The sequence below is a fragment of the Bufo bufo genome, chromosome 2 (assembly GCF_905171765.1).
Source record: "Bufo bufo chromosome 2, aBufBuf1.1, whole genome shotgun sequence".
NCBI classification, from domain to species: Eukaryota; Metazoa; Chordata; class Amphibia; order Anura; family Bufonidae; genus Bufo; species Bufo bufo.
The window spans coordinates 596,794,105-596,814,328 of record NC_053390.1 but is presented as its reverse complement, the minus strand read 5'-3'; positions in this window follow the sequence as shown (position 1 = coordinate 596,814,328).

The following is a 20,224-nucleotide window of genomic DNA, read 5'->3' as shown; positions in this document are numbered from 1 at the left end:
TGATTACGTCAATGCGCTCATCACATGGTCCATCACCATGGTGATGGACCATGTGATGGACCATGTGATGAGTGCAGTGACGTCATCAAAAGTCCTTTAGCCAGGTCCTGAAGAAAGTAGAAAGAATAGGAGATCCGCTACGCAATCAAGTGGATGGGGTGAGTTAAATTTGTTTATTATTTTTAACCCCTCAATGGACATTTTACTAAGCATTCTGTATTAAGAATGCTATTATTTTCCCTTATAACACCGATCCCAAACCTGAACTTCTGTGTTTCGGGTTCGGGTCTGGGTACCAAACATGCCGATTTTTCTCACGCGCGTGCAAAATGCATTAAAACACACGCGACGCCCATGTGAAAGAGGCCTAAGGGTTACATAGCATCAGAAATAAATATAATGCTAAGCGACCCTGACAGTGCTAGGGAGGTTAGTAGGGGAGCTTCCGCAGACATAGGCCTCATGCACACGGCCGTTGTTTTGGTTCGCATCCGAACCGCCATTTTGGCGGCTCGGATGCTGACCCATTCACTTCAATGGTGCCGCAAAAGATGCGGACAGCACTCCGTGTGCTGTCCGCATACGTTGTCCGTTCTGTGGCTCTGCCCAAAAAATATAACATGTCCTATTCTTGTCTGCGCTTTGCGGACAAGAATAGGCAGTTATATGAAAAGGCTGTCCGTGCCGTTCCGCAAATTGCGGAATGCGCACGGACGCCATCCGTGTTTTGCGGATCCGTGATTTGCGGACCGCAAAACACACCACGGTCATGTGCATGCGGCCATACACTGCGAGTTAAATGCATTGAACTTGCTCGTGTGAAACCAGTCTTAAACAATTCAATGCAGATGCAGATGCAGTAGAGTTAACACACACGCTTGGTGAGTTATCACATCTAGTTAATGAATTATGACTGTGAGTGTTAACTCTACTGCATCTCAGAACTCCCAAGTGTCCCCTCTTTTGGAGGGATAGTCCCTATTTTTGACTTAAGTCCCCCTGTCCCTCTTTGGTCCATAAATGTCCATCTTTTTGATCTGAGGTATAGATTTTAATTATTGCATTTACAATATTGATCCATGAAGTGTTTGGCTGGTTCCTATCTGTATATTAGAGCCCACCTTGTATATTATTTCATTATTTGATGCAATTTGAATTTTAGAAATTTCTATATTCAGATATGTTTTGCACTATTTCGCAAGAGAAAACTATTGAAGTGTATAGATATGCAGGAAAAATGGATCCCTCTTTGAACGTCCAAAAAGTTGCGAATGTGGTATCTGTATGTAGTGTACATACATCATATATACACTACACACAAATAAATACACCATATACAGTGAGGAACAGAAGTATTTGAACACCCTGCGATTTTGCAAGTTCCCCCACTTAGAAATCATGGAGGGGTCTGAAATTCACATTGTAGGTGCATTCCCACTCTGAGAGACAGAATAAAAAATAAAAAAATCAAGAAATCACATTGTATAATTAATTAATTAATATTTCTTACACTACTGAATATAAGTATTTGAACACCTGAGAAAATCAATGTTAATATTTGGTACAGAAGCCTTTGTTTGCAATTACAGAGGTCAAACGTTTCCTGTAGTTCTTGACCAGGTTTGCACACACTGCAACAGGGATTTTAACCCACTCCTCTACACAGATCTCCTCTAGATCTGTCAGGTTTCGGATCTGAGCAACACAGAGTTTCAGCTCCCTCAAAGATGTTCTATTGGATTTAGGCCTGGAGACTGGCTAGGCCACTCCAGAACCTTGATATGCTTCTTATGGAGCCACTCCTTGGTTATCCTGGCTGTGTGCTTCAGGTCGTTGTCATGTCGGAAGACCCAGCCATGACCCATCTTCAATGCTCTGACTGAAGGAAGGAGGTTGTTGCTCAAAATCTCACAATAAATGGCCCCATTCATCCTCTCCTTAATACAGTGCAGTCGTCCTGTCCCCTCTGCGGAAAAGCACCCCCAAAGCATTAGTATAGGGATAGTGTTCTTGGGATGCAACTCATCCTTCTTTTTCCTCCAAACACGACTTGTGAAGTTTAGACCAAAAAGTTCTAATTTGGTCTGATCTGACCACATGCCTTTCTCCCATGCCGCATCTGGATCATCCAGATGGTCATTGGCAAACTTCAGACGGGCCTGAACATGTGATGACTTGAGCAGGGGAACCTTCCGTGCAATGCATGATTTGAAACCATGACGGCGTAGTGTTCTACCAACAGTGACCTTTGAAACTGTGGTCCCAGCTCTCTTCATGTCATTGACCAGCTCCTCCCTTGTAGTTCTGGGCTGATTCCTCACCTTTCTTATCATCAGTGATACCCTACGAGATGAGATTTTGCATGGAGCCCCAGTTCGAGGGAGACTGACAGTCGTCTTTAGCTTCTTCCATTTTCTAACAATTGCTTTCACCAAACTGCTTGGCAATTGCCCCGTAGCCCTTTCCAGCCTTGTGGAGGTCCACAATTTTGCCTCTGGTGGTGTCTTTTGACAGCTTTTTGGTCTTGCCCATGGTAGTAGTTGGCATATGACTGACTGTGGGGTGGACAGGTGTCTTTAAAGCGCTCAGACAGGTGCTACTAAGTTAGATTAATGAGTGGAGTAGAGGTGGACTTTTTAAAGGCACAGTAACAGGTCTTTGAGAGCCGGAATTCTTGCTGTTTCTCATGTTCAGCAGTGCAAGACAAATAAATTCTTTAAAAATCATACAATGTAATTTCCTGAATTTTTTTTTATTCTGTCTCTCAGAGTGGGAATGCACCTACAATGCAAATTTTAGATCCCTCCATGATTTCTAAGTGGGGGAACTTGCTAAATTGCAGGGTATTCAAATACTTCTGTTCCTCACTGTATATGCTACACACACATACATACACTACATATACATTACACACTCACCATGTATACACTACACACATATACCTAAATACTATATATATATATATATATATATATATATATATATATATATACACACCGTATTTTCACTTTATAATACACATTTTTACCCCAAAAGTGGGGGAAAGATGGCAGTGTGTCTTATAAAGCGAATACTAGTGAGTGCTTCCATTATGGAAGCACTCACTAGTATGCAGTAGGTGCGGGGAGTGAAGCGCTGTTGGTACTCATCCTCCCTGGTCTTCCTCCCTGTGGCCACACCAAACAAAACCCTTGCCAATATCACCCCATTTATGTTAAACTATACATATTATATAACAAAACAGAGAACTAATGTAATCATTTATTTTGGTTTCAGTTTGAATATTTAAAGAATAAGGAGCTATAGTTTAGAAAAAAATGACTTTTTAAAAATGTTTTTCAGTTTTCCCCCAATAAAACAAACAAACAAAAAAATATATACAGTTGCAAGAAAAAGTATGTGAACCCTTTGGACTGATATGTATTTCTGCACAAATTGGTCATAAAATGTGATCTGATCTTCATCTAAGTGACAACAATAGACAATCATAGTCTGTTTAAACTAATAACACACAAAGAATTAAATGTTACCATGTTTTTATTTAACACACCATGTAAACATTTACAGTGCAAGTGGAAAAAGTATGCGAACCCCTAGACTAATGACATCTCCAAGAGCTAATTGGAGTGAGGTGTCAGCCAACTGGAGTCCAATCAATGAGATGAGATTGGAGGTGTTGGTTACAGCTGCCCTGCCCTATAAAAAACACACACCAGTTCTGGGTTTGCTTTTCACAAGAAGCATTGCCTGATGTGAATAATGCCTCGCACAAAAGAGCTCTCAGAAGACCTACGATTAAGAATTGTTGAGTTGCATAAAGCTGGGAAGGGTTAGAAAAGTATCTCCAAAAGCCTTGCTGTTCATCAGTCCACTGTAAGACAAATTGTCTATAAATGGAGAAAGTTCAGCACTGCTGCTACTCTCCCTAGGAGTGGCCGTCCTGTAAAGATGACTGCAAGAGCACAGCGCAGACTGCTCAATGAGGTGAAGAAGAATCCTAGAGTGTCAGCTAAAGACTTACAAAAATCTCTGGCATATGCTAATCTACGAAACGTAAAACAAAAAATAAGAATGGATTTCATGGGAGGATACCACAGAGGAAGCCACTGCTGTCCAAAAAAAACATTGCTGCACGTTTACAGTTTGCACAAGAGCACCTGGATGTTCCACAGCAGTACTGGCAAAATATTCTGTGGACACATGAAACCAAAGTTAAGTTGTTTGGAAGAAAAACACAACACTATGTGTGGAGAGAAAGAGGCACACCAACATCAAAACCTCATCCCAACTGTGAAGTATGGTGGTGGGGGCATCATGGTTTGGGGCTGCTTTGCTGCGTCAGGGCCTGGACGGATTGCTATCATCGAAGGAAAAATTAATTCCCAAGTTCATCAAGACATTTTGCAGGAGAACTTAAGGCCATCTGTCCACCAGATGAAGCTCAACAGAAGATGGGGATTGCAACAGGACAACGACCCAAAGCATAGAAGTAAATCAACAACAGAATGGCTTAAACAGAAGAAAATACGCCTTCTGGAGTGGCCTAGTCAGAGTCCTGACCTCAACCCGATTGAGATGCTGTGGCATGACCTCAAGAAAGCGATTCACATCAGACATTCCAAGAATATTGCTGAACTGAAACAATTCTGTAAAGAGGAATGGTCAAGAATTACTCCTGACTGTTGTGCACGTCTGATCTGCAACTACAGGAAAGGTTTAGTTGAAGTTATTGCTGCCAAAGGAGGTTCAACCAGTTATTAAATCCAAGGGTTCACAAACTTTTTCCACCTGCACTGTGAATGTTTACATGGTGTCTTCAATAAAAACATGGTAACATTTAATAATGTGTGTGTTATTAGTTTAAGCAGACTGTGATTGTCTATTGTTGTGACTTAGATGAAGATCAGATCACATTTTATGACCAATTTGTGCAGAAATCCATATCATTCCAAAGGGTTCACATACTTTTTCTTGCAACTGTATTAAAAAAGTTCTGTGTGTCACGTAAAAAAATGTTGCAAAAATTGTTTTGGTAGTTCAACAGACAGCTGGGGCAGCGTGGAGGACTGGAGCAGCAGGGAGCAGGGAAGTATACATTTTCTGTTTCACTCGTATCACTACTAGACTGACTATAGTATGTGATGGCTCCTGTGGGGATTCGCTCTGGTAGGCAGGTTAGCGGACGCAGTATAGAGGCAATAACAAAGTCTTTAACTTAAACAGTTCAGTGTTTATTCACACATTAAGTAAGTGACAAAAAAAATCAGTTTCCAGAAAAACAGTCACCTTGATTCTGGTGTTCATTCACAACAGGCAGTAACGCAGAAGTCCTTGTATAAAGCAGAGTCCACGTGCTTTCACACAAACGCGGTAGCAGGCCTTAATCCCGGCCCAAACTCCCAGGCCCCAACACAGAGACTGGCAGCGCTTCACTGTCAGAGAGGAGTCATCCATACCACCTGACAGTGCTGCCTGTGTTTTATATCCCAAACCAAGAACCGGCCTGGAACGTGGGGAGTAGCCACCCACCCATCGCTTTGACTACTCCCAATAAGAGCCGTCCTGGGTTAGCTTTGCAGCCAATACTAAAACAGCTGAAGTGTCAGACTGCAATCTGCAAAACTGACACTTTGAGTAAAACCGGCTCTTACCTCACCGAGGCCAGGAGCCTTGGTGACATGTACCAACTATCAATGATGACCCCTTGTTCCTTCCTACACTCCCAAGATCATAACACCAGCAGTTGGTGCAGTGTGTTGCTCCTCAGCAAGGACTGAGCGATTACCACAAGGCAGCCATACTCAAACCTGACCGTCGTCAGATCCCAAAAAGAACCTGTATTCTTTGCTAAAGACAATATGGTTCCAGTCTGTAGCAATCCAGGTATCTTGTTCACAACATCACTGCAAATGAAGGCAACAGTGGCTAGCTGTCAATGGCCGGACACATAATGGGCGCCACTGTGATATCTTAATGAAATATAGACACTCAGGGATGAAATCCAACAGCAACTTATTTTATTAGAACTTATACATTCATCTCTGCAGCCTCCTCTCCTCCAACCTATAGCAAGCCTTACCACCACCTGTTTCCTGTCCCATTTGCAACCAAATATCCTTCTGCTAAGTGCGTGAAGATGGTTCACAGCAGAGACGTGTGTGTAATGAAGGTGCCATCTGTGTCTAGATGGTAGACAATAAATCTATGGAAGCTGTTCGTGTTTTGTTGGCGGATAAAAAAATCCTCTCTACTGGTGGTCTGTCTGAGCCACCCAGAACCTGTTCTAAAGTGCCTTTAGTAGTAATAAGACCCTCTAAAGTGACCCCAGTAGTCACAAGGCCCCATAAAGTGTCCTCAGTAGTAATACGGCCTATAAAGTGCCTCCAATAGTAATAAAGGCCCCTGAAGTACCTCCAGTAGTAATAAGGCTCCCTAAGGCTAGTTCCACACTAGCGGCTGGGGACCCAGGCAGGCTGTTCTGGCGGGTGAACAGCCTGTCGGATCCGTCCTGCCGCTAGTTCACATGTGCCCCCAGACTGCCGCTCCATCCTCATTAAATATAATATGGGCGGGGCGGACTTCTGGCGGCAGCACGGCAGCGCACGCTGAGAGGCAGCCGGACTAAAAGTACTGCATGCAGTACTTTTAGTCCGGCTGCCTCTCAGTGTGCGCTGCTGTGATGCTGCTGGAACTCCGCCCCCATTATAGTCAATGGGGACAGAGTGGCAGTCGGGGGCACACGTGAACTAGCGGCAGGACGGATCCGACAGGCTGTTCACCCACCAGAACAGCCTGCCGGAGTCCCCTGTCGCTAGTGTGAAAGTACCCTAAAGTGGTCCCATTAGTGATAATGCCCCTCCATATGTCCCCCCTTTTACAGCCCTCAGTAGTTATACTGTGCCCCCGTATATAGTGCCCAAGTATTTCTAATCCACTCCTCTATAGTGTCCTTCTATAGTGCCCCCAGTAGTTATAATTTGCCCGTCTATCTTTAGTTAAAACATTTTCATCCAATAAATATCCATATGGGAATATTCTAAAATCATAAAGTAGATCTCCATTCAGCTATAATTGGAGGGATCTTCCATCATTGTTGTGCTTGACTTGTTGACAGTGTTTGAATTTTTTGTAAACATGTTACATGATGTCAGGGTTCTTCACATTGTTGTCACAAAGATGGAAGTTCCCAATTTTCCATTATAACAGAACATAAATGTGTTCTATGACATGATTCCCCTTTGCTGGAATTAAAGGGTTTGCCTGGGTTCAAGACGAACCCAAACATCCTGGTGTCCGCTCAACTCTAGTGATCATTACTGACCTTGCAGATCCTGTGCCTCCTCTCCGGTTCTCCTAGTCAGGATGTGTTTACCCAGCTGCAGCAGTGACATCACGTCGACAACATGTGACCACTGCAGCCAATAATGTGCCTCTTCTGTGCACCACTGAGTCCAGTGATTGCAGCCAGGTAAACAGATCCTAGCTGGGAAACCCAGAGCAGTAGGTATGTAAGGATCACTTCTTTATTGCAAGTAGATTCCGTTTGTAGTCCAATTTTCTCCTGAAACTGGAAAGCCTCTTTAAAGGGGTATTCCAGTTTTGCAATTTTCAGCATCAATAAACAAGAAACAACACATACATCACTTACAAAGACATAAGAGTGATTGTTTATCTGTAATATCCTGTTATCCTGCACTCTATCGTGGTCACATGACATTTTCCACTGTGTGGGTTCCCTAAATCAATGTTCCCTAAATCAGTGACCTTGACTCTCGGGACGGTGTTCTACACATTCTCCTGGACCCTACCCTGTAGACGTGATGTCAGCAATGATTCCGTGCCATAGGATTTGGTTTTTCAAGCAAGGTTTCAAGCAGGCTTGGATCCAAGGGTGCCATCAGGTATTTCAGGGCTCTATACAGGCAAACCATGTGCCCCCCCCTTTAAAATTTTGTATTCACACCGTTTACCAATTACCATAAATAATATGTTCACTATATTGCTGTTATAATTGCAGGGATGCCGGATACTGTTTTGTGATATTTAAAGGGCTTCTGTCACCCCACTAAACAGTTATTTTTTTTTTGGTTACTTTTAATCCCTATACTGCGATTTATGCATACATACTGTAATTAATCATTTTGGTTCAGCAGATTATGTTAAAAACTTACTTTTAAAATATGCAAATTACCTCTCTACCAGCAAGTAGGGCGGCTACTTGCTGGTAGCAGCCGCATCCTCCTATCCTAAAGACGCCCCCTCCGCATGTTTATTGACAGGGCCAGCGGACGGGATCTCTCTCTGCTGGCCCTGTTTGCATTCAAAATCTGGTGCCTGCGCCGTACCTGTCTTCAGTCGGCGCAGGCGCACTGAGAGGCGGGCTCTCGCTCGGCTGCTCCATCCTCAATGCGCTGTGCCGATGACATCGCATCTACACACGGCGCAGGTGCATTGACGAAGGAGCGCCGAGCGAGCGCCCTCCTTCTCAATGCGCCTGCGCCGGGTGTAGATGGGACGTCATCGGCGCAGGCGCATTGAGGATGGAGCGGCCGAGCGAGCGTCCGCCTCTCAGTGCGCCTGCGCCGACTGAAGACAGGTATGGCGCAGGCACCAGATTTTGAATGCAAACAGGGCCAGCAGAAAGAGATCCCGTCCGCTGGCCCTGTCAATAAACATGCGGAGGGGGCGTCTTTAGGATAGGAGGATGCGGCTGCTACCAGCAAGTAGCCGCCCTACTTGCTGGTAGAGAGGTAATTTGCATATTTTAAAAGTAAGTTTTTAACATAATCTGCTGAATCAAAATGATTAATTACAGTATGTATGCATAAATCGCAGTATAGGGATTATAAGTAACCAAAAAAAAAAAAAAAAATGTTTAGTGGGGTGACAGAAGCCCTTTAACTAAAAAAAAAATATATTTAAAACTATAAGGCTTACGGTCTGTACACATGGTCTGGGTTTCAAATCTCACTGTAGCCTGTGAAATAATTGTAAAAGTTATGGCAGAAGAATAGAATTACTTTCCGGCTTTTTTTCTTTGTATGTTAAAAGTTACAATTTTCTGCAGTTATTGTTACAAAAAAAAAAGCAAAAACCATTAAAGGTTTTGTAATATCCTGAAATATCACAATACAGTATTTGGGATCTCTGTAATCATAATAAGCTGTACATTATAGTGAACATATTATTTATGGTAATTGGTAGATTGGCACATTTTATCCCCTTTTATTTCAGTAATATACTAGTTATTTAGTGTGATGCCTGTGAAGAAAATAGATTTTTTAAGGACAGAAAATTCAGCACTTCCTAAAGACCAGGTCCGTAGTGTAAATGTAACTCTTCTGCCTGACATACAGAAGGTCTGGAGTTTGAATCCTGAGGAAGGTCTGTAAAATAATATCACATCTTTATGCTGACATGAAAATTGTCTTTTGTCAGTAGTGCAGTGGCCTGCAGGGAGGGCATGAGGCAGAGAAGATGGGAGTGGTGGCTGCAGTGAGGATGGTGGTAATAGTACTACTCAATGTGGTGATCCTTCTCTAGCTCTCCCTGGGCCTTTGCACAGTGAAGGAAGGGGCGCCCCCTGCTATGGGGTCTCCTTCCTAGTGGTGGTTCGGGGTACCCTTGGTGTTGTTGCGATAGGAGTCGTAGACGGTCCACAGTCATGATGCAATTTTGCAACAGATAACACACTGGCAATAACGGTGACAAAGTTCAAATACACGTCCTCACAGTAGTAATCACCGATTTTATCATTCAAGGACTGGCAGATCTTAAATGTCTTGAAGTTTTCACAGTTCAGACAGGCCTAGTTGTTATCTCTCTGAGTCAATTATCCAAAACATTCCTTACTTTCTCTCTCTAATCCAGCCACAGGGTTATCATCTCTCTCTCTCTCTTGCCCTATGTCTCTCACTTTCTCTTCTCAAAATGTGGCACTAAGAATACCCAACTACAGAGTGTAGTTCCTTAGCAGATCCGCAGTCTGCTTCCTAAGTATGCTTGGGTTCCTGAGGCCTTCTATCCTCCCAGATAAGCGTGCTATGGAGTAAAAAAGCTTGACACAAGTTATCTCCACACTTCCACTCAATGGCTTTTTCTTACTCTAAGCTAAACCTCAATAGCTTCCACAAAGGCTGCTGCTTCTTCTCTCACTGTCTAACACTGTACCAGGGATCAGTAGCCTTCGGCACTCCGGCTGCTATGAAACTATGACTTCCAGCATGCACACTTTAAAAAGTTGTTCTTGTAACTTCTATAGAAGTGAAAGAAGGATTCTAGGAGTTGCAAACAGGCATCTGCTTGTCATTTGCAATGGAAACAGTATGACAGTAGGAAAGACAAGTGATTGTACGAATGGCACAAATAAAACACATTATTATTGTACCATACAAATGTAAGTCTTGTGATTAGGGATGAGTGATTCGCATAAAACTTTGTTTCAATACTGTTCGGAGCGAGCGCTCTGATGAGCCGAAGTTAATACTTTAAGTCTCGTGAGACTTCACAAAATAACTTCAGAAATTTTTTTATACTGTAAAAAAACATTTCCCGAACTCGGGTTCGGTTCCTAGTGGTACCTTGGAACCGAACCCGAGTTCGGGAAATGTTCTTTTACAGTAAAAATCTATTTATGAAGTTATTATATGAAGTCTCACGAGACTTTGCGAAGTAATAACTTCGGCTCATCAGAGCCAATACATTCTAATAATGTACGGAGCGCTCGCTCCGTACAGTATTGAAACAAAGTTTTATGCAAATCGACTTCGGATGTTTCATCCGAAGTCGATTCTCTCATCCCTTCTCGTGATCATTAAAACATGCTTATATCAGGAATGAGCGCTAGTCTTAATTTATGTGTTTGTGTGAGGAAATGCACTTAGAGAGTGTTCTGCAAAGCGCCACATTTCTATCAGCTAGACCTCTGGCAATCAGTGGAACTACTTGCTTTTCAGATGAGGTTGTCCTGTTGGGGCTCCCCTTAAAGACCATAATATGACGATCATAAAAGGGTTAAGGTGTAGGCCATGTTGGTTCATCTCAGTTTCCCAGCAGCCCTTGCCAGTAATCAATTCACGAAATGGAGACCTCTGAAAACAGAGCCAGAATTCTGCTGACAGTGCCTTTCAGGGACCGAGGAATATGATTTCCCCACTGGCCTGCTGTAATATTGTCTGAATCATGCAGCTTGTAAAAGATTGATTCCAAGACTAACATAACATTAGGAAAATTCTCATAATGCAGTCCTCTGATATATTTAAAGTGGCTCCAAACTGTGGGTCCGTTTTATATCAGACATCCAATTGCAGAGGAAAATGATAATCCTTCATATTTGTAGTGCTTGATTATCAGAGTAGTATGATACTTACTTCATTAAATGCACGTTACTGTAAGTATTCATTATTTGTACTGTAAAAATGTCAGAATTGGAGAATTCCAACGACAACATCAACAACATGACTGCAGTCCTAGTCTCAAAATTCAGTGTATCAACAATTCAATAATAAAAAAATATATTTTTGCACTTATTTTTACGATGAAAGAATTGACAGTGATGTAACTGGGATAGAAAACTAGCAAGGGGAGTTACAACAACTTGTCAGCTTTTCTTGGCGAGGAGGAAGGCTGATTACAGAATCATGTAGAAGAGTGACTCAATAAATGTGTCTATCAGTAAAATGCAAGTAGTAAGGAGGATTGGTGAAGACGTGGGGCTTCTAGGTGACTGTGGTGAACAAGCTTTTCTATTCCAGCTCCTGTTTAACTAAACCTGGCGCCTCCTTTCACTTTTATTGGCTGCCTCTTTGAAAGAGAGCCTGTTGTGATTTTTTTGTATAAACGGAGTCGATTAAATTATGACCTGCAGTGAAGATGTGCAATTAAGATTATGGAAAATGCAAGACAGAACATGAATCATATTTATGAACCCACAGGTGACTGGACAGGTAAAATACCATAGATGCATATCATAATTATAATATGGCCATTGCTCCAGTCACTGCACTGGTTGCCCATACAATATAGGATTCAGTGTAAACCTCTCACCCACAAAGCTCTCCACAGTGCTGCACCCCTTTACATCTCCCCCATGTCTGTCTACCACCCTACCCCTGCTCTCTATTCTGCCAATGATTTACGACTAACCTCCTCCATAATCTGAACCTCTCACTCCCGTGTCCAAGACTTCTCTTAAGCTGCCCCAGTTCTCTGGAATGTACTACCCCAGGCAACCAAGTTAACTCCCAATAAACAGTTTTAGGCACTCCCTCAAAATACATCTTAAGGGTGGACTATCTCATCCCCTAACCTGATTGACTCATTCAACAATATCTACCATACCGCATGCCAGGGGCTTAACTACCATAGCGGCAGACCATGTGACTGCTATGGGGCCTAGGGCAAGAGGTGGCCCAGTCTTAGTTGGGATTATCTCATCTTTTACTGGGGGTGAAAACTTGGTCAGGACTCTACCCTCTAAAGGAACAACTATTAGCAATTAAGGCAGTGGAAAAATGGCCCAAGGGTTATTAAAAAAGGCTTAGGCAGAAACCCTTCTGTCCTGTGTGGGGGGCCTGGTTTGATCCTTGTTATGGGGCCCTTACTTCTCTATGTACGCCTCTGCCCCATGCACTCAAAAGCACTACATACAGTTGCAAGAAAAAGTATGTGAACCCTTTGGAATGATATGGATTTCTGCACAAATTGGTCATAAAATGTGATCTGATCTTCATCTAAGTCACAACAATAGACAATCACAGTCTGCTTAAACTAATAACACACAAAGAATTAAATGTTACCATTTTTTAAATGTCACCTGTTTTTATTGAACACACCATGTAAACATTCACAGTGCAGGTGGAAAAAGTATGTGAACCCTTGGATTTAATAACTGGTTGAACCTCCTTTGGCAGCAATAACTTCAACCAAACCTTTCTTGTAGTTGCAGATCAGACGTGCACAACGGTCAGGAGTAATTCTTGACCATTCCTCTTTACAGAACTGTTTCAGTTCAGCAATATTCTTGGGATGTCTGGTGTGAATCGCTTTCTTGAGGTCATGCCACAGCATCTCAATCGGGTTGAGGTCAGGACTCTGACTGGGCCACTCCAGAAGGCGTATTTTCTTCTGTTTAAGCCATTCTTTTGTTGATTTACTTCTATGCTTTGGGTCGTTGTCCTGTTGCAACACTCATCTTTTGTTGAGCTTCAGCTGGTGGACAGATGGACTTAAGTTCTCCTGCAAAATGTCTTGATAAACTTGGGAATTCATTTTTCCTTCGATGATAGCAATCCGTGCAGGCCCTGATGCAGCAAAGCAGCACAAAACCATGATGCCCCCACCACCATACTTCACAGTTGGGATGAGGTTTTGATGTTGGCGTGCTGTGCCTCTTTTTCTCCACACATAGTGTTCTGTGTTTCTTCCAAACAACTCAACTTTGGTTTCATCTGTCCACAAAATATTTTGCCAGTACTGCTGTGGAACATCCAGGTGCTCTTGTGCAAACTGTAAACGTGCAGCAATGTTTTTTTTGGACAGCAGTGGCTTCCTTTGTGGTATTCAATGAAATCCATTCTTGTTTAGTGTTTTACATATCGTAGATTCGCTAACAGGGATGTTAGCATATGCCAGAGACTTTTGTAAGTCTTTAGCTGACACTCTAGGATTCTTCTTCACCTCATTGAGCAGTCTGCGCTGTGCTCTTGTAGTCATCTTTACAGGACGGCCACTCTTATGGAGAGTAGCAGCAGTGCTGAACTTTCTCCATTTATAGACAATTTGTCTTACCGTGGACTAATGAACAGCAAGGCTTTTTGAGATACTTTTATAACCCTTTCCAGCTTTATGCAACTCAACAATTCTTAATCGTAGGTCTTCTGAGAGCTCTTTTGTGCAAAGCATCATTCACATCAGGTAATGCTTCTTGTGATAAGCAAACCCAGAACTGGTGTGTGTTTTTTATAGGGCAGGGCAGCTGTAACCAACACCTCCAATCTCATCTCATTGATTGGACTCCAGTTGGCTGACACCTCGCTCCAATTAGCTCTTGGAGATGTCTTTAGTCTAGGGGTTCACATACTTTTTCCACCTGCACTGTGAATGTTTACATGGTATGTTCAATAAAAACATGGTAACATTTAATTTATTTGTGTGTTATTAGTTTAAGCAGACTGTGATTGTCTATTGTTGTGACTTAGATGAAGATCAGATCACATTTTATGACCAATTTGTGCAGAAATCCATATCATTCCAAAGGGTTCACATACTTTTTCTTGCAACTGTATACTGGCTGGTTACTGGCTCCTGCAGCTCTATGGGGGTGGGATCTTTATGAAAACTACGGTACTAGGCTTAGTTCCCCACAGCAGCCAATAAGATTCCATCTTTCATTTTTCACAGCTCCTTTGAATCTGATTGGTTGCTATGTGTTATGCTGGTGGCCTGTCTCTGCCACTCCACTATTTATGTGTCTGACTGTCTGCTCTAAGTGTAAACAGAAGCTTAGTTCAGTGTATCTCACCTCAGCTTTGGCACTGCAGGGGTTAAATCTTTCTCTCCTTGCTCTTTGTGTTGCTGTCCATCTGCTGACTAATTATTTCATCAGCTCTCCTATAAATACCGGCTTGTCTCTCTCACTCTTTGCCTGATCAACAGAGGTCCTGCTAGGTTCTGCTAGTCTGCTTTACTTTGTCCGCAATCGTGGACAAGAATAGACATTTCTATCATAGGGCCGGCTACATTCACACGGCTGGTATCCGTGTTTTGCGGATCCCCAATTTGCGGACCGCAAAACTCATACGGTCGTGTGAATGTAGCCTTAGCCTGATTCCTCTAAGTACTCTGGTGTCCCTGATTCCTGTGGGTCAGCAGCCTACCACTCCTGGGTGGTTGTTGCACTGGATTCACAGTGTTCCCACAATACTTTTGATAAATCTCCATCTATATGTTCTCCCTTGTTTAGGTAAGATGGCTGGATCATTTTACAATACAAACACTGCTAATGCTTGATTCGTTCCTATTTCCTCAGAGAATCTGAACTCTTGTGAGCAGGGCATTCATTCCTCTTGCTTTAAAGGAAAGGTATCACCAAATTATTATTTTTTTTCCCCAGTTAAAAGCAGATAATAGCACATCTCCCTTTATCTAATCTGTTTTTATTTTCTGATTGTAGATTTTTTAATCTATTTCCTGAACATGATTATGGAGGCAGCCGTCTTGCCTGAGCTGTTCTTAATAGCATTTACAAAGCATTTATTGATTGACTTCTATGGGAGAGTTTTCCAGGCATGTTCTGTGACCTGTGCTGAGGTCATTGTACAAGGAAAGAATAGAAAAGTTTTAACAATAACCTATTGAGAATGGTGGATCCTGTGTTATCTGTCATTCTAATCCTACCTGTAATGATATCACCTCCGTGTATAGACAAGAAGGTAACAGCAGCAAAGTGATATGTACAGACCAAAAAGTAGTGACTATTATTAGGCTAAGGCCTCTTTCACACTTGCGTTGTCCGGATCCGGCGTGCACTCCACTTGCCGGAATTACACTCCGGATCCGGAAAAACGCAAGTGTACTGAAAGCATTTGAAGACGGAACCGTCATTCTGGAGCGCCCCGGGAGCCGCACGGACGGTAAGTACACTGCTCCCCCGCTCCCCACTACACTTTACCATGGCTGCCAGGACTTTAGCGTCCCGGCAGCCATGGTAACCATTCAGAAAAAGCTAAATGTCGGCTCCGGCAATGCGCCGAAACGACGTTTAGCTTAAGGCCGGATCCGGATCAATGCCTTTCAATGGGCATTAATTCCGGATCCGGCCTTGCGGCAAGTGTTCCGGATTTTTGGCCGGAGCAAAAAGCGCAGCATGCTGCGGTATTTTCTCCGGCCAAAAAACGTTCCGTTCCGGAACTGAAGACATCCTGAACGGATTTCACTCCATTCAGAATGCATTGGGATAATCCTGATCAGGATTCTTCCGGCATAGAGCCCCGACGACGGAACTCTATGCCGGAAGACAAGAACGCAGGTGTGAAAGAGCCCTTAATAGCCAGTGCAAAATCTGCAGGGTTTTATGTTTTTTTTTAAATGTTTTTTGTTTAATTATAGATATTGACATGAAAAATTAAAAATAACATCATCAAAAATGATTTAAAAATATGTTAAACATAAAAACATCATTTAGGGCTGCGACGTATATGGAAAACAGAGAAAGATTTGTTTAAAATGTATTTTTATGTAGAAGGCAGGAGCTTCTTCAGGGTTCTGTACAGAATACAAATAAAATGGAGCTGCCTTCACCTGACGTCTACAGGAGCAGCTTATCCTGGCACAGGTAAAGAGCAAGACATGTAGTACTGTATTAGGGCTCATGCACACAAACATATTTTCTTTTCGCTTCCATTCCGTTTTTTTTGCGGACCGTATGCGGAACCATTCACTTCACTGGGTCCGCAAAAACAATGAAAGGTACTCCGTGTGCATTCTGTTTCCGTATTTCTGTTCTGCAAAAAAGTAGTGCATGTCCGCAAATTACGGTCCGAGGCCCCATTCAAGTCAATGGGTCCGCAAAAAATATGGAACGCACGCGGAACACATCCATATGTCATCCGTATTTTATCTGTATTTTGCGGATCCATACTTTAGAAATGCTATGCTCAGCCCATATTGTTCATGTGTTAGTAAGTTACCGTTTTAGTTTCTGATCCGCAAAAAACGGATCGCATACGGAAACCATACGGATATGTTTTGTGGAATAGCGGAACGGAAGAGGACTTAAATCAGAGGAAAAAAAAAATCAGATACGGAACAACGGATCCGTGAAAAAACAGACCGCAAAACAACAACGGTCGTGTGCATGAGCCCTTATACTGTAGAGAAGCACTACTAGACAGCAGCATGATATTCACTGCAGTGACACAGGAATTTAATATATTGAAAAATAACTATGGTTAAAAGATAATTTTAGTTTTTTAGGAAAGAAATCTTAATTAAATGTGCATTAACTCAGGATCAAGATGGACCTCAGTGAAATTATTATTAGAACAGGATGGAAAGCACACTGTGATTTATTCTATCAAAGACTTGTAATTAAAACCAATGGGACTTCTAACAAATTATGCCGCAACTAATATGGTTATGCATCACTGAGCGCTTCACAAAAACCAGAAAAACCCAGCTATTAAAATGCATTAATTGTGGATAAATGAACCATTAACATGGAATAATTGCAGACATATTAATAAAGGGTCATCAAACGTAAAGAAAAAGGTTTATCAAATATCAAATCAATTCCCATCCAAAGTTAAAACTGACTTGCATGGAGTTGCAGCCTGGCCTTCATCACTAAGGGCTCAAATTTACAAGTTGAAGGTAGAGGGGAGCTTTAATTCTGTCAATGACAACTTAAAGGGGTTTTACCACAAAAAAAATTCTACATTTTTCAAACCAGCACCTGGGTCTGAAAACTTTTGCAATTGCATGTAATTAAAAATGTAGTACAATTGTTGAGTTATTCAATGAAATCTAACTGTATAACGCCACCTGCTGTTTGCTCTTTTTCTAAATTCTTTGTCCAGTTCACTGAGGTTGACATACTTGCTCAGTTCCATTCTTCAACGGCCATCAGCTGCAGCAGGAAGGACATGCCCACTGAGAAAGGTCACTCCCGGTCATCTTGAAATGAACCTAGCAGAGCAATTGAAGCAATGAATGGAGAGATCTCTGGATCCATGTCAGATACAAAGCTGGTTCCAAGTTTGATAGAAAGAGACTGCCATGATCTATATCTGATATATCTGATTTTCATTCTTTACATTAACCATGGGATAACCCCTTTAAGTCCTAAAGGAAACAAATTGTACAACAGGACATCCCACCTAGCATGCTCCATTTATAATACTGGTGTCTTTATTTGGCAGAAGAGGATTTGGGAACCCTCGGGCACCAAGGCTGTGTGCAATTACTGCAATACCTGTGCAGTTTGTCTCTGAATTCAGGCTTTGCAAGGCTGTGTGCATGGTCTGTTTTAGGAGGTAGAAAGATGGCCTTCTTAAAGGGTATCCTAAATCTGGACCCCCTAGGAATAACCTGATAATGGAAATGCATTGGCCACCAGGACTTTACCATTAATCACATCACTGCTGTACAGTGGCTTAACTACAAATGACTGGGCCCCGCAGCAAATTTTTGAACGCAACCCACTACTCCCGTGCAACTCCCACTCCTTTGTCTGCTTCCTACATGTATATACTGTATGTCATATCACTGTATATACTGTCACTGTTAGAGATGAGCGAATTTCTAAAAAATTCAATTCGGCCAGGTCGCCAAATTTTCCGAAAAGATTCAATCCGAATTTATTCCCGGCGAATGGCATAAAAAAAAAGAAGCTATTTCCTGGCTGCAGAGAGCCTGTATAGTGGTGTAGAACACTGCGCTTTGCAGTAACAAGCATAAGGAGTCCGCTGTGGTAGTGAAACAATACTGTGAGTCAGTATGACACACACATGACAGGCGTACTTCACTTATTTAGGCATTTACGGGGCCAGAACTGACCAAATAACTCAAGTGTGAACTCAGTCTTACAGGTCGATGTTAGCGCCAGGTATAAAGAACCGTGCAGAGGCCCAAGATCCTGCTGTAGCGTGAAAGAGCTCACTCCTTTTACACCGTCGTTAGCTGAATCCACATAGATGTCTACAGAACCTGTTCTAGGAAACGCTTATACAAGAGTGGAGAAGGTGTCAGCAGTAAGTTTCGGTTGACGTCACTGATTATTTTGCCCTTCCTCTGATCCGTCAGAACAATAACCCCCCAAAAAATGGATCCTGTCTGTTAAGCATCCGCCTTCACTCGGTCAGAATTTGGTCAGCAATCGATCAGTATTGGTAAAGCCAAAGAAAAACAGGAGTGGATCCAAAACAGAGATCACACGTTAATGGAATATTTGCCTGTCTTCTGTGTTTTGTACCCACTCCTGCTTTTGGCTACCAAATCATAAGCCAATTCTGATGGGATCATACAGATCTTACAGCTGCTACACAGACAGAAGAAGGGTCCAAAAAATGATGATGTCAACCAGGCCAATAAGGCAAAATAGTGGCCCAGTCAAGGAGTTGGGAGGGTGGGAGAACAGCTTGAGAAGTCCACAGAGTGTCCCAATGACATATTGTTGAGGTAGCAGCAGCATGAGGAGACCACAGAGTGGTCCAGTGACATAGTGGGGGGGGGGGGGGCAGCTGCAGCAGAATAAGGAGATGACAGAGTGGCCAATTTACATAGAGTTGAGGTGGCCCACTGAGATAGTGTTGAGTTAGCAGCAGCATGAGGAGACCACAGAGTAGCAAGGTGAGATAGCGTGGAAGTGGCAGAAACAGCAGCAGCATGAGGAGGCCACAGAGTGGCCCAGTGACATAGTGTTGATTTAGCAGTAGCATGAGAAGACCACAGAGTGGCAAGGTGACATAGTGTGGAGGTGGCAACATCAGCATGAGGAAGCCTTAGACTGGCAAGGTGACATAGTGTTGAGTAAGCTGCAGCATGAGGAGGCCACAGAGTGGCAAGGTGAGATAGTGTGGAAGTGGCAGAAACAGCAGCAGCATGAGGAGGCCACAGAGTGGCCCAGTGACATAGTGTTGATTTAGCAGTAGCATGAGGAGGACACAGACTGGCACGGTGACATAGTGTGGAGGTGGCAGCAGCAGCATGAGGAGCCCACAGAGTGGCCCAGTGACATAGTGTTGAGTTAGCAGCAGCATGAGGAGACCACAGAGTAGCAAGGTGAGATAGCGTGGAAGTGGCAGCAACAGCAGCAGCATGAGGAGGCCACCGAGTGGCCCAATGATATAGTGTTGAGTTAGCAGCAGCATGAGGAGACCACAGAGTGGCAAGGTGATATAGTGTGGAAGTAGCAGCAGCAGCATGAGGAGGCCCCAGACTGGCAAGGTGACATAGTGTGGAGGTGGCCGCAGCAGCAGGAGGAAGCCACAGACTGGCAAGATGACATAGTGTGGAGGTGGCAGCAGCAGTATGAGGAGGCCACAGACTGGCAAGGTGACACAGTGTGGAGATGGCAGCAGCATGAGAAAGCCACAGACTGGCAAGGTGACATAGTGTGGAGGTAGCAGCAGCAGCATGAATAGGCCACAGACTGGCAAGGTGACATAGTGTGTAGGTGGCAGCAGCAGCGTGAGGAGACCACAGACTGGCAAGGTGACATAGTGTG